This window comes from Macrobrachium nipponense, chromosome 15 (genome assembly GCF_015104395.2).
Source record: "Macrobrachium nipponense isolate FS-2020 chromosome 15, ASM1510439v2, whole genome shotgun sequence".
NCBI classification, from domain to species: Eukaryota; Metazoa; Arthropoda; class Malacostraca; order Decapoda; family Palaemonidae; genus Macrobrachium; species Macrobrachium nipponense.
The window spans coordinates 58,487,404-58,503,534 of NC_087208.1; positions in this window are offsets into that span (position 1 = coordinate 58,487,404).

Below are 16,131 nucleotides of genomic sequence, written 5' to 3' on the forward strand. Positions count from 1 at the left end.
TCTCTCTCTCTCTCTCTCTCTCTCTCTCTCTCTCTCTCTCTCTGTATTCAGCGCCGTTTGCGTGACTGCCAATTCAGTAACCCATACTTCCTGGTTCATCTCTCTAAGCCTTGATGAGAGAGAGAGAGAGAGAGAGAGAGAGAGAGAGAGAGAGAGAGAGAGAGGCTGGTCTTTCAGGCTTACCCCTTCGAATGCCTTCATGTTTTGATAGCATGCATTTTGTAAGCGCTGAACATTCTCTCTCTCTCTCTCTCTCTCTCTCTCTCTCTCTCTCTCTCTCTCTCTCTCTCTCTCTCTCTGAGCCAGACAAGAGTCGATTAACGTCTACGTACCTGAAGAGAGAGAGAGAGAGAGAGAGAGAGAGAGAGAGAGAGAGAGTTATAAATTAGTCTTTGGAGATATTTATAATATATATATAAATAAAATGTTAGTTTGTATTTGTTTTTGATGATGATAGTGTCAGAGAGAAAGCGCCGCATCCCACTGAAGTGGCGATGGTAGAGGTCGAGAGAGAGAGAGAGAGAGAAGAGAGAGAGAGAGAGAGAGAGAGAGAGAGAGAGAGAGTCACGACATTGTCTCAAAATGGAGTAGAATTATCACCTCCTGAGTTTCAGTCGATAATGAAGGACTCATAAACAATACCCATAACCTCTCTCTCTCTCTCTCTCTCTCTCTCGTCTTTGTTTTTTAAGATTGAAAATATCCCCCTTGCATCAATTAATCCACTAATAAGTATACTTTACCAGATGAAAGTTTCGATGGACAGTTGGTAGGAGAGTTACAAGGAGTTACAAGGATTAGGATACCTCAAAGACTTGTTAGTCCATCCTAAGAGGAGACATCGTGTGCTCACTTATCTGTAGGGGCAGGTTTTACTGTTCATTCACAGTGTCCTAATGATTTTGTCTAGCTTTTTTTTAAACTCTTCCACACTGTTGCTGTTTACAACTTCTGGTGGCAGTTTATTCCACGTATTACATATCTTGTACGTAAAGAATTTCCCACAATGGGATGTGTTGTATCTCTTAAGTTTTAGTTTCCATCCATTATTTCTTGTCTGGTTTTCTTTTAATGTAAATAGGTTATTGTCTACTTTTATGCCTTTCAGTATTTTATTTCTATTAGTTGTCCTCGCAATCGTCGTGTTTCTAAGCCATACTTGTTCAGGCTCTCAAGTCGTCTTCGGCAACCTATTTGCCTGATGGATGGAATTAACTTTGTGGTTCTTGCTTGTACTCCTTCTAATCTATTTATGTCTTTTCTTAGTGTTGGTGACGGAAACTGTACTGCATATTCAAGATGGGGTCTAACTATTGATGTGTAGAGCTGCAGCACAGTTTCCTTGTTTCTGTATTTGAACTGTCTCTTTATGTACCCCTCCACTGCTTCTGTTTGCCTTCTTTTTCTGCTTTTATGCGCACTGATTTGTGGATTTTAAGTCCGCTGAGAGAGAGAGAGAGAGAGAGAGAGAGAGAGAGAGAGAGAGAGAGAGAGAGAGAGTGTGTGAAATGTGTAGAGATTTTCCAAATTAAGAGAAAAATTATTTTCAAGATATTCCATTTATTCTTAAGAAAAGGAGAGCAAAAGTAAAGCATTTTTCAAAACGAACGAATTAGAGAGAGAGAGAGAGAGAGAGAGAGAGAAGAGAGAGAGAGAGAGAGAGAGAGAGAGGATCTAAAATGAGTTTTAGTGATTTTCCAAATTAAGAGAAAAAATGATTTTCAAGATATTCCTTTTACACTTAAGAAAAGGAGAGCAAAAGTAGAGAATTTTTTAAAACGAGAGAGAGAGAGAGAGAGAGAGAGAGAGGAGAATGAGAAGAGAGACGAGGAGACGAGGGAGAAGGAGAGAGAGAGAGAGAGAGAATAGAATCACTGTCATAGATTTTATCTCTCTTATTTCTCCCATGTTCCAATAATGCAAACACAACTTTTTTTTTAGTGTAGAACATTTCACGTTTCGACTTTTTTTCTCTCTCATTTCTTTTTTTATTTTCTTTTATCTCCATCTCGTGAAATGTTCAGTTGTTGAGAGAGGGCGAATGTCTTTTTCTTCTTCAAGAGATCACTCAAGGCTCTCTTACACCTTCCTTGATTTGTCGACGAGTTGAATGAAAGTACAAGGTCTAGTCCAGTTTCTCTCTCTTGAAATAAGATTGGAGAATGTGCTGGTGTGTTACAGCCGTGATGGTTTTCTCTCTCTCTCTCTCTCTCTCTCTCTTTTCGACCTCTCTCTCATCCTCTCTCTCTCTCTTCATGTTCCCTGGTAATAGTATTATTTGGTTTGGCGTCGTTTCTGTTTCTGTGTTTTCTGTTTTGATTAAATTTCTCCTCTCTCTCCTCTCCTCTCTCTCTCGCTCTCCTCTCTCTCACTCCTCATCTCTCTCGCTCTCACCTCGTCTTCTATCACCTAGTATTGTTATATGGTAATAGAGATTTGTATTTTTTTAAGTTAATGCTCTCTCTCTCTCTCTCTCTCTTCCCCATAAGTTATTTAATGCAGTTAGATTTAGTGTTGTATGTGGAAACAGACGGATTTACTTCTTCATGCAAACAGTAAATAATGCTGCACATTTGAACTATCGTAACGTGGACTACTTACGTATTGTAATAACTTCATTTTCCGTAATATTTCTGTAATCAATAACCTTAGCCTTTTATTGAATTGTTTCATTAGCAGATCCATGTATAAATGAGCCGTATTGCATTTCTTGACATGATGTAACATTGCAAATTGCGATAATAATGGAATAAATATGTTATTTTCTAGTATTGATGATCATTGTTTGGCAATGTTATTGTTGAAATAGGTCATGTGAATCCAAAGTCATTGTTTTGTTGGGATAGGTCGTGATAGTTACCAAAGTCATTGTTGGAACAGGTCGTGATAGTTACCAAAGTCATTGTTGGAATAGGTCGTGAGAGTTATACCAAAGTCATTGTTGGAATGGGTCGTGATAGTAACCAAAGCCATGGTTGGAATGGGCCAGACGAGTCACCAGTCATTGTTGGAATAGGTCGTGCGAGTTTCATTACTGAAGTCATTAATGCTTTAAGCCAAGCTGAATTCCCAAAATCATTGTACTGGGTGTCCATAAAGGCACAGTACCATTACAGGAATTTATTGCTTGTAATGGTACTGGGCTTTATGGACACCCTGTATATACTGTACATACTATTACAGTGCTACGAAAGCCATTGTGAACTCATTCATGTTTCTGACTGTAGGTCTTATCAGTTTACCAAAGATGATGTTGAAATAGGTCATGTTATTATATTAGCTTTGTCTTCACTGAGATTTATTTAAGCTAAAACAGTCATTGCTTCACGCGCAATGTAGAAGTATTTAGTTCTTTTCTCATAGGCCTACAACAATCATTTAGTTTAGACGAATATTTAGTAAACAATAAACTTTAAGTTTAATTTCTATTTTTTATTTCTATATAATAGAACTACGAAGTCAATTGGATTAGACCAGAATATTTTAACCTATCTTTTTTTTCGTTCTCTCTTTTTTGGGTAAAAAAAATAATATTCTCTACAACATCATTTAGTTTAGACCAATATTTAGTAAAAATAAAAGTAAGTTTAATTTTTAATTTTATTTTATATAGTAAAGCTACGAAGTCAATTTCGAAAAAGCAGTATATAACCAAAGTATAAAAGTTTTGTTGATGTTGGATTAAACCAGAATATTTTAAGCTATTTTTTTCTTTCTTTTTTGGGCAACAAAAAAAAAAGCTTAATCTCTATAAACTAGTTTGAACGAATGTGCCAATTAGAAATTATTATTATTAATGATATTATAGAGTTATACATTTTCTAAACTGGTCGTTAGGAGGAGAGAAAAGAAAATAGCGAATAATATAAGTCAGTTTAGCCCGCACATAATATCAGTCACAGTTACGATGAATCAAGATTGGGCTCTCTTTCTCCACCTTTTCAATCATCGCGTAATAATCATAATTTCAGGAGAGTAGTCTATTCGAGGGCATTATTCCATGGATTGTGTATGTATCATACCCAGTGCCCAACGATGACTTTTTCGAACACATTTCTCGCGCGTGATCGGAATTATTTTATTTTTTTCCAGCTTCTATATTCCCCACATGGGGGTGGGAGTAGTACCCTCAGTGCAACTCATGCGGTGTACTGTAGGCTTTACTCAATGCTCTATGCAGCGTCCCTTCGGCCCTTAGCTGCAGCTCCTTTCATTCCTTTTACTGTACCTCCGTTACGCCTTTAAAAACCTTCTTACCTTCAATATCCCTTTCAGTGCTGAATGATCTCGTGGGTCCCAGCGCTTAGTCTCTGGCCTCAATTTTATATTCCCATTCTATTCTATTCCAGCCTCTGTATAGGGAATTTAGGATTCCTTGTTCTTGTCATTATCTCCCTATCTGTGTTTCCTCCGTTTCCTTTTATTCGTGAATTTCAAAATTACTCCTTTTTTTTAATTTTTTTTTAATTTTTTTTTTTTTTTTTTTTTTTTTTTTTTTTTTTGTACCCATAGTTCTTATGTTTTTTTTCAGCCATTTTCCATTTTCCATGATTTACTTCCAGTCTTTTCCCATTTATCAATCTTTATTCTCTCGGTCTTTTCCCATTTATCAACCTTTATTCTCCCGATGTTTTCCCATTTATCAATCTTTATTCTCTCGGTCTTTTCCCATTTATCAATCTTTATTCTTCTGGCCTTTTCCCATTTATCAATCTTTATTCTCCCGGTGTTTTCCCACTTATCAATCTTTATATTCCCGATGTTTTCCCATTTATCAATCTTTATTCTCCCGATGTTTTCCCATTTATCAATCTTTATTCTCCCGATGTTTTCCCATTTATCAATCTTTTTTCTCTCTGTCTTTTCCCATTTATCAATCTTTATTCTCCCGGCCTTTTCCCATGTATCAGTCTTTATTCTCTCTGTCTTTTCCCATTTATCAATCTTTATTCTCCCTGTCTTTTCCCTTTTATCAACCTTTATTCTCTTTAAGTTCCTCTTGTATTCGTATAATCATTCGCCTTTTCCCCCGACCGCCATCTTTACCATTCCTCCTCTAGTCATGCTTTCATCGCCTTTTTTTTTTTCATTTTTTTTTTCTTTCTTTTGCGTGCGAGGGTTCATCACTCAGCGAAGAAATGGGAGAGGTCTCGGGCGTTTGAATTATAACGCTGATCGCCGGGCATCGCGCCTATCCCGCCAGCGATGGCGGTCTATAAACGCCTGCCCGGTCAGCTGGGGTCACGCTATCTGGGCAGAGGGGCTTGTGCTCTCTCTCTCTCTCTCTCTCTCTCTCTCTCTCTCTCTCTCTCTCTCTTTCCTATCAAATCCTCTTGTGTAGTTTGAGCTCTTTCACTTATGTGAACACCTCTCTTTCTCTCTCTTTAAACCTTCTTTTAACCTTCTTTTTGATCATTTCTTTCACTTATGTAAACCATTGCTCTCTCTCTCATCCTCTCCTCCTCTCTCTCTCTCGCTCTCTTCAATCTGTATTTAAAACTTTTGTTTTTTGTTGGATTAGCCGGGAGGGGATTTTACTAGTTGTAGAAAACCCTTCTCTCTATCCTCTCCTCACAATCTCTTCTCATCTCTCCTCTCTCTTCCTCCTGCGGTCCAAAAATCTTCAGAGAGATTCAATTGGGGAACACAACTCCATAAGCAATGACGCCAAAAACACGCAATAGACCTTTGCGTTCTCTCTCTCCTCTCTCTCTCTCTCTCTCTCTCTCTCTCTCTCTCTCATTTATATTTTACCTTGTGGCGAAGAACAATAAAGGTTTGAAGCTTTCTGATTCTATTTTGCATGTTGCTAACCGGTGTGAACAGAATGTGGGATTTGGAAGCAAATATGATGTATGCAATTATAAGGAAGAGGTCAGGGAAGAGAATTCAGGAATGAAGAAGAAGAGGAGAGAAGAGATGAGAGAGAGAGGAGAGAGAGAAAGTGTATATATATAGATATACTATATTATATATATATATATATAATATATAATATATATATTATATATATATATATAAACAAATTTTTCAATAAAATAAGCAACAACAATAATTTACCACATTAACAGCAGAGTGGCAGAGAGACAGAGATGAGTAAAATATATTATATATATATTATATATATTATATATATATATTATATATAATATGTATGTATATTAATATTTTTTAAATTTAAAATATATATAGATTTATATATTATATATATATATACCGACCATACAATATATATTATATTATTTATGTGTATATATATATATATAGATATATATAATATATATATTAGTATGTATGTTATGTATGTTATTTATGCAAATGGTAATATATATAAGTTTTTCAATAAAATGAACAAACACACTATGTACTATATTTACCAACGAGGGTGGGAAATGATTCCTTGATTATTTGCAGTAAATCTGCAATTAACAGAGATTTACATATAAGCGCTCAAACTGTGGAAGAATAAGAATTACTAAGGAATATTTAAAACTACCGTTGCTAATTCGCAATCACAAAGATTAATGTCAGTAGATAGATATATAGCTAGATAGATAGATAGATAGATAGGTTGGTAGATAAATAAACACGCATAACAGATAAACAAAGAACACACAACAGGACAGGAGGGGCAGGAAACAAACATGGGCACCCAAACCCATACTCTCTATTGGTGCCTTCAGGCAAGATCAGAGTCACATTATTTATTTTCTTCCGATAGTCCCCCCCCCCCCCCCACCCCCCCCACCCCCCCCCCCCCCCCCCCCCCCCCCCCACCCCCCCCCCCCCCCCCCCCCCCCCCCCCCCCCCTCCCCTCCCCCCCCCCCGTGACTGGAATAACCCACTGGTTCCATGGCAACTTAAAAAACACCATACAAACAAACAATATAGTTCTTCTGATCGAGTTCTGCCTTTTGCGCAGACGACTTTGGAAGTTTTTTTTTTTTTTTTTGTTCTCTCTCTCTCTCTCTGAGCCGTGCTGTGTGTGTTTGACCTTAGGCCACGCCCCACCCCCCTTACTTCCCTGTCATCCTCCTCGTAGTAGCCATCTTGCTTGGTGAGACGTACCGCGTGAAGTCACAATAATCAACAGATATCACAAGTTTAACATACGACTAGAATTTGAGAAATATCTAGAAGTGTTCGTGAACTATCGGTGATAAGATTAGTGTGAAAATAGTAGGATAAAGCGTCTTCTAATAAGTTAGTTTATCAGTGTAATACTATAAATCAGAACAAGATGGCAGTAAGTTCCAACTGCGGGAAAAGGTGGCGTAATTTGGCGTGCTTAGCAGATTCACAATACGATGAGGTAGCAGGAAGGGAACTGGCATTTCTCATCTATGAAATCAGCACAGTCCTAACCAAAAAGATACAAAAGCATTCATAGATATATTAGAAGGATATAATCCTTCAAACTGGAACAAATCTAATGAAAACATCTTGAAAATAATTGAAGAAGTTCCAAATAAAATCCAAGTGGTCAAGAGACTCATAAAGAAAATATACATAAACCAACATATTCCGACAAAGAAAATGAATAAGGTGAATCTTGTGAATATACTAATTGATGCATTAGGAAAAAGAATGCCAAAAAGCATGCAAACTGTGTAAGGTTTGGTATAGCATAGTCAATCCACAAAACCTAATCAGAAAATGTGCTGCATGCAACATTCCGCACCCATCCACAGTGTGCTGAGGTAATACAAGATTTGAGAAAAGATACAAGAATTTTTTGTTCAACATGTCTATCATGGATAGACAATGTTATTAAATCAAGATGAATGCTACAAATAGTTGAGGATGAAGAAGAAGAGGAAGAGGAAGAAGAAGAAGAAAAAGAAGAAGAGGAAACCGGAAGAGAAGTAAACAAAATGAAATGACAGAAAAAAAATAAGGAAAACAAAGAACAAGATAAAAGTATGGATGCAGAGATACTCATTGATACTACATATGAGGCAATAAAGCAGCATACTACGAAGAATAAATTACGATATGACAACAGAAAGCAAATCCCGATGAGGCTCTACCCAGATCTATACAATGACGGGAAAGAGGAAAAAATAGACAAGAAAGACAAAATCTGCAACCTTTTGAAAAGAGGGAATTGCAGATTTGGAGAAAGATGTTACTACAAACATCCTAAGATATGTCAAAACTATGAAATATATGGTAAATGTGCATACTTAGATGGATATGGGGATGATTGCAGAGATCTGCATCCAAAAATATGTAAAAAAACATAAAAGAAGGAAAAGGATGTAAGTTCGCACAAAAAATGCACAAATATATGCACCCTGTAGACGATGAATCATAATCAAATAATAACCAACAAGTAATAAAATCCAAAATAAGAAAGAAAGAAACAAATAAAGAGAGAAATCAAGAATATCAGGTAAAGAGAAAAGCAAACCACCAATGAGATATGCAGAGGTGTCAGCAAAAAATTTCAAAGCATCAGCTCCGAAATTCTACTCAAGAGATAATAACTGTATTTATTATGCAAGAGGATATTGCAGAAGAAACGGAGAAAATTGCAGATTCAGACACAAAATTAATAATTATGATGAAGGAAGATCAAATATTATGGAAAAGTTGGATTTTTTAATGTCAGAATTTCTGGAAATGAAAAAAAGAACAACATACCAGAACAGGAAAGAGACATGGGAAAATCCTTATTACTATCAGTATTAAATGAAGGAGAAAACACGCAAAACCATCATAGTGATGAATGCGCAGGTTTAGTTACGAGTAACTCAAAAAGAAAAATAGAGTACTTGAGAACTAACCCGAAAATGAAAAGAAAATAGATATAATGAATATAAGTGAAACCTGGTATCCCAAGATGACTGGGAATGATGATCAATAAAAGGGTTTCCAAACTTATAGAATCAGATAGAAAAAATAGGAATCAAGGGGGAACCGCAATATATGGGAAAGACAAAAAACAAGGAAAAATATATGAGAAATATAGTAACTCAGAATGTGAACTAATAGCGGTAGAATTTGAATCTGAAAAATTGATGAACATAGTAATATATAGACCTCCTAATACTAAAGAGTTTGACATAATAATTGAAAAATTGGATGATATATGTAGAAATCACAAGGACTGGACTATTCTCCTATCTGGTGACTTCAACTTTTCCTTTCGTAGAATGGAAAGAACGAATAGGAGATTGTGGTTGTACTTATACATATAAAAAGAGAGTAATAGTAGTGCAGAAGATAAGAGGCAATTTGAAAGCTATTAGATATGCTACTAGAATACAACATTCAACAAATAAATCACCTGCCAACAAGAAAGGAAAATACTTTAGACCTAGTATTTGTGAACGAGATGATTATGTTAAAGAAATAATAGTTTATAATGCGAGTATTTCAGACCATAATGTCATAGAATTAACAGTCATTACAAAGCAAGTGAAAATAGAGATAAGCAAGAAATGAAAAAGTGGGAAGGATATGGAAAATACAACTTCTACAGCTTAAAAAGTATAAAATGGTCAGAAATTAATGAAGAATTAAACAAGATTGGGATAACATTTTCGTAAGTGATGACATAAGGGTAAATACAGGAGATATATATAAAATATGGAGATAATAGTGGAAAATAAAAATATATACCGAAGAAGAAAAGTAAACATCATTCATGCATACCAAGAGACAGAAGGATCTTGTTCCAGAAAATCAGCAAGTGGAAAAAAGGTCTTGCAAAAGAAAAAATGCATGGAAAGTTATAGAACTAAAAAGTAAGATAGAAAATGCAGAACAAAAGATTATACAATCAAAAGAAAATGAAAAACGGGACTTGGAAGTAAAAAACCCTATTAAATATCAAGCAAACCCCAAACTATTATACTCATATGCGAAGAAGATAAATAAAAGAAGAATAGAAATAGGCCCTCTGAGATTGAAGGGAGATTAACGAATGAAAAAAAGGAAATTTGCAACATACTGGCCAGAACGATATAAGAGAGAATTCACCCCTAGAATAGATAATGAAGATGAATGATATAGAAGTAAGGGCATGAAAATAGTGAATATTTAGCTGACATAGATATTAATGAAGCTGATATTGTGCAGGCTATTAATGAAATTAAAAATGGAGCTGCTGCAGGGCCTGATGGAATTCCTGCTATTTTGTTAAAGAACAAAGTAGTTCATTCTATCGCAAAGCCACTTGCAATATTATTAAGACAAAGTGTAGATACAGGCAAGATATATGATGAGCACAAATTAGCATATAGTACCCCTACTTTCAAAAGTGGATCAAGACTAGAGGCAAGTAATTATAGGCCTGTGAGTCTAACATCACAATATTATGAAAGTGTATGAAAGGGTAATGAAGAAAAATATTATGAAACATTTAATAAAAAATAATTTGTTTGTTTAATAAAGGACAACATGTTTCGTACCCGGAAAAAGTACACAAACCCAACTGTTAGTCCACCGTGAAAACATATTCAAAAATATGAAAAGCGGAAATGAAACAGATGTGGTTTATTTAGACTTTGCAAAAGCTTTTGATAAAGTAGACATAATATATTAGCGAAGAAAATTAGAAAACGACAATATCGTATGGGATAAAGTAGGAAGATGGTTAAAAGAATTTTTACACAACAGAAAACAGATAGTTATTGCAAACGACGAGAAATCGGATGAAGCCAAGGTAATATCCGGTTGTGCCGCAAGGTACGGTGTTAGCTGCAATACTGTTTGTTATTATGATTGAAGACATAGACAATAAATGTTAAAGATTCGGTAGTGAGTAGTTTCGCAGATGACACAAGAATAAGTAGAGAATTACTTGTGATGAAGATAGGAACGCTCTACAAAGAGACCTTAACAAGTATATGATTGGGCAGAGGTAAATAGGATGGTATTTAACTCTGATAAATTTGAATCAATAAATTATGGAGACAGAGAAAGAAAGTCTATATGCATATAAGGGACCTAATAATGAGACCATCACAAATAAGGAAGCAGTTAAAGACCTTGTGTGATGATGAATAGGAACATGTTATGCAATGATCAAATAGCAACTCTGTTGGCAAAATGTAAAGCAAAAAAAATGGGAATGTGTTTTTACGGGCACTTCAAAACAAGAAAAGCTGAAACACATGATTATGCTGTATAAAACATATGTTCGTAGTCCACTTGAATATTGCAATATGATATGGTACCCACACTATCAAAAGGATATTGCACAAATAGAGAGTGTACAAAGGTCCTTTAACAGCTAGAAATAGAAGAAGTTAAGGACCTAAGACCTAACTGGGAAAGACTACAATTCTTAAAATTATATAGTCTAGAAAGGAGAAGAGAACGCTACATGATAATTCAGGCATGGAAACAGATAGAAGGAATAGCAAGAAAATATCATGGAACTAAAAATATCAGAAAGAGAAAGCAGAGGTAGATTAATAGTGCCCAAAAAACTATAACCAGGAAAAATAAGGAAAGCACACAGGACATTAATCCACTACGCACCAGCATCGATAATGCAGCGTGCTATTCAATGCGTTGCCAGCTCTCGAGGAATATATCAGGAGTGAGCGTAGATGTGTTTAAGAATAAGCTCGACAAATATCTAAACTGCATCCCAGACCATCCACCAGATTGGAAGATGCAAAAAATATACCGGAAGATGTACTAGCAACTCTCTGGTAGGACACTAGAGGTGCCTCACACTGATTGGGACCTGGGGCAACCCGAACAAGATGTAAGGTCTGTAAGGTAAGGTCTGTAAGGCCTCCATCCACATTCAGCGGTGTGTGCTGATGGGCACTTCAGATATACCTCTCTCTCTCTCTCTCTCTCTCTCTCTCTCTCTCTCTCTCTCTCTCTCTATGGCCACCCGTCCCCCCCCTTTTTTTTAAAGGTTGCCTTTCCTTCATTTCTAAATACACCGATGAGTCATGCTAGTTGTACGATTCTCTCTCTCTCTCTCACTATTTGTAAGATTATTTTTATGCTAGTATAAACGATCTCTCTCTCTCTCTCTCTCTCTCTCTCTCTCTCTCTCTCTCTCAGCCTGAAAGAAATAGTAAAAATTTAAAGTTTCTTTACTCTCTTTTCTATCACTTTCAATACATGTATGATGTGTTATGCTAGTTGTAATCTCTCTCTCTCTCTCTCTCTCCATCGACACTCATAATAATGAGCACCTCGGAGGCTTTATAATTCAAAAGGTATCGGATCCAATCTTATCTATTCCAGGGTGAAATATAGCGCCTTAGCATAACATGGACTCAAGCAATTCTTTTTCTTTTCGCTCTCGCTCTCGCTCCACCAGTGATTTGTTGGTCTCTCTCTCTCTCTCTCTCTCTCTCTCTCTCGCCTCTCTCTCTCTCTCTCTCTCTCTCTCTCTCTCCCATTCGCCCCGTAGGTGTAGAAACCTTTTCAAGATGACGCTCTATTTGTTGTTGATGTTTGGTAATATGAAATTCGTGACTATATATATTATATATATATGTGTGTGTGTGTGTGTAAGCAATTCAATGAGGCGAAGAAATTTTAGAGAGAGAAAATGGAAGTTAAGGCAATTCATTGAGGGAAGGAAAACACACAGAGAGAGAGAGAGAGAGAGAGAGAGAGAGAGAGAGAGAGAGAGAGAGAGAGTTTCCATCTGCCGAGGAGGTCATCACGTCATCATCTCTCTGGATTGCTTGTTTGCACCGTGATCGTACCATCATCAGCATCATTATCATTACAAGTATGAACATTAACAGTTATGAGGTAAAGGCCTTGATGGATGAACCCTGTTGATGTCAGGTGAAGAAAAAACAGAAGTTCTGAATAACCAAAAGAAAAAATAACTGGGACTCCTTTTAACTGCCTCTATTGAATTCTAATAACTTACCAGCTGTTTTGAAAACACACCTGTTATATATGATTATTAAATTCATGGCGTTCTCAGCCCTCTTTAAAGGAAAAAATCTTGTAGGCCTACTTTCCGTATGAAGAAACGGAACGTCAGTCCCTATCTATACACTTTCTGGGACCCTCGTTCTTCCCACCCCTCCCCCACCCCCCCCACCCTCACCCCCCTCGCCTACCATATCTTGCATATTAATCCGCTATGTCTAGCCTGCCCCCTCTAAAAAAAATAGAAGAACGTGGGAAAAAGATCGTGAGAGGAGGAGGCCCGTACGAGACACGTTCTCCTCACGTCCCATTGGACTCAAGTGATGGATACCTGAGCCTTGGTGATGGACTCGTGACTGTTATCCTGGCCAATCGCCGCGCCGCAACCTGTCATTATCTAACCAATCACGAAGCCCTCGGCATGGCATTAAGGCGCGTTGGGGTCTGTGTGTGTTTGTGTGTGAAGGTGTGTGTGTTCGTGTGGATTCGATAAGAGAAAGAGGTTGTGTGGGGTTAGCGTTTGTTTTCGAGAGATGAGGTTCTCGGGGTTTGATTTGAGATGAGGAAAGTATTTTTTAATTTTTAGCCAGGGGGGGAGGTGGTTGTGGGCTGCTGAAGAGGGGAGGGTACCAGGGCAGGGTCCAGGTGCCGAGTTGAGAGTGGGGGCTTCGAGGCGGTTGGTTTGTTTTGTGGGGTTTACAAATTAAGGATGAAAATAACTTTTTCTTTTATTAATATTTCAGCGTATTTGAATACCTTTCTTTTATTATTATTTCGATATATTTTAACATATTTCTTTTATTATTATTTCGACGTATTTTAATGTATTTCTCATCCGTAATTATAACTTCAATGAATAGGCAACTCGTGCTGGCGATTATATAAATAAATTGACCAAGCATAACAATCGATCGGTAAGAATTTAAAGTCAAGAAAATATTATCGACGACGAAACCGAATCCGAGGCTGGTGTAGTGTAACAATTACGTTGGCTTAGATCTGAGTATAATAAATAATAATAGGTAAATGTAATTAAACGGATAATGACATAAGTATTATAAAATAGTGTCGTCACAAAAGTTATATATATATATATATATATATATATATATATATATATAATTTGCCTTTTGCTGCCCTCATTCCCTTATCTGATAAAAGGCTGTAAACCCGTTTGTTTTTTGTTTTTGTTTTTTTTAACGCATCATATTTTTCATCTCTTTCAATTGTCGGCACTTTGCTTGAGAGTGGTTCAGATTATATTCATCGTAGTCTGTTGTGGTCGTTAAGCCAACATTTTAACCAAAAGATCAAGATTAAATTTTCAGTCGAATGAAGTACCTGGCAGCTAGCTTAGTCGATTATGAGTTATACATACCTTCCTGTTCCCCTTCTATCCCTCCTCCTCCTCCTCCATAGTTTTCGATTAAATATCTGTCCATTACTATGCCATCAAAAACTTCCACTCAAACTTTTTGTGCCTTCAGCTACCATTTCTCTCTCTCCTTGTACATACTACATAGCTTACTGGTCTCTTTCTATCCCTACCCCTCCTCCTCCATAGTTTTATTAGGGGTAAATGGACGAAAATAGTTTGTGCGTCCCGTGATAACGAGCTGAGAGATAAGGTCCCCCAAACCGCAACCACTTGGGAGATAACTCCTAACGAGTCCTAACTACCCAACTACCTCGTTCATTTTTCAACCTTTTTTGTTTTTTTTCTCAAGTGGCATGACAACAGCCGCGTCGTTAGCCGTTGCGTTTTTATTTCCTTTTTTCTTTTTTTCTTACTTTGATGATGTAAGTTTTATGATTATGTGCGTTAAGTGAATGGTATTTCTTTTAAATAAAGACGAAGGTGACTTATGTCCTTGAAGAGTTTAAGAGGGACCGGGTGACTTTTACGTACCCCAGTTTTCAGGGTGAGACATCTTGCTTTTGCGTAAGATTTTCAGGTTTTGTGGGACTTTATGAAGGGTGATTGTTGTGTACCTATACTGCAGTGTACAAACACATACACACACACTTAATGATCCTTGCTGTCTCCAGGAGTTCATAACTATATATATAGTATAGATAGATAGATAGATAGATAGATAAATGGATAGATAGATATACTCGTATGTGTATAGTATGTATTATATAGCATATATAACATATATATATATATATATATATATATATATAAGGCCCATAAAACACTATTGAACTTAGCAACCATAAGTTTCGAGCACTTCCTTCTGTGCTCCTGATCAACTGGTAAAATATTTTACCTGTGATCAGGAGCACAGAGGGAAGTGCTCGAAATATATGGTTGCTACGTCCAAATAATGTTTTATGGGCCTTTTATCTTCATATTATACCGTTTGTATTACAGTAAAAAAACCTTTATATATATATATATATATATATATATATATATATATATATATTATATATATATATATAATATACTCCTTCTCGCAGTTTTTTCTTCTTTTGTTTTTTCTTGCAAAAACTAGAGTTTTGGACCGGAAACCTCATGTCCCCGACCACATGGAGACTCGCACATTATTTCCTTTGGTATTCCAAAGACTCGAAGACAAACTTGAAAAAGAAAGTTGCTGCTATGTCTTAGTCTGGGGATCAGACTAGACATATTTCGCCTGATGATGATGATGATGAGTTTTTAAAAACATCTAGACAATTTGTTTTGTCAGAAGCCTAAGCATATCAATTATTATCAAATAGTCTCGAACCTTACCAGATGAACTCTAGGAATGGTCGATTTATATGATAGCTGTCTGGACCTTGGTAGTAACTTAGGGCATTAACTTCGCGGAATTCAAACACAATTAAGTTAATGCTTTGTTGATAAAGAAAATGGCAACCGTAGCATGATGTATAAATTGTAAGTTAATGTTAACTTGCATGAAGACAGTGGCAACTTCCGATATGGTAAATTCTTTCACGAAAAAGAACAACGGATGCCTTCTGCTTTTTAAGATTTCTTATCGAGTTGGCTTTTTCTGTCCGCCCACATATCTTAAAAACTACTGAGGTTAGAGGGCTGCAAATTGGTGGGTTGATCATCCAACCTCCAGTCATCAAGCATGCCAAATTGCAGCCCTCTAACCCTAGTAGTTTTGATTTTATTTAAGGTTAAATTCAGCGTGGAATAACCCCATAGGTTCCAGCGCTTGGCCTTTGACCTAAATTTTAAATTCCATTCCACTCCATTCTATGTTTACTTATTGATTTATTTGTTTATTTATTTTTTAG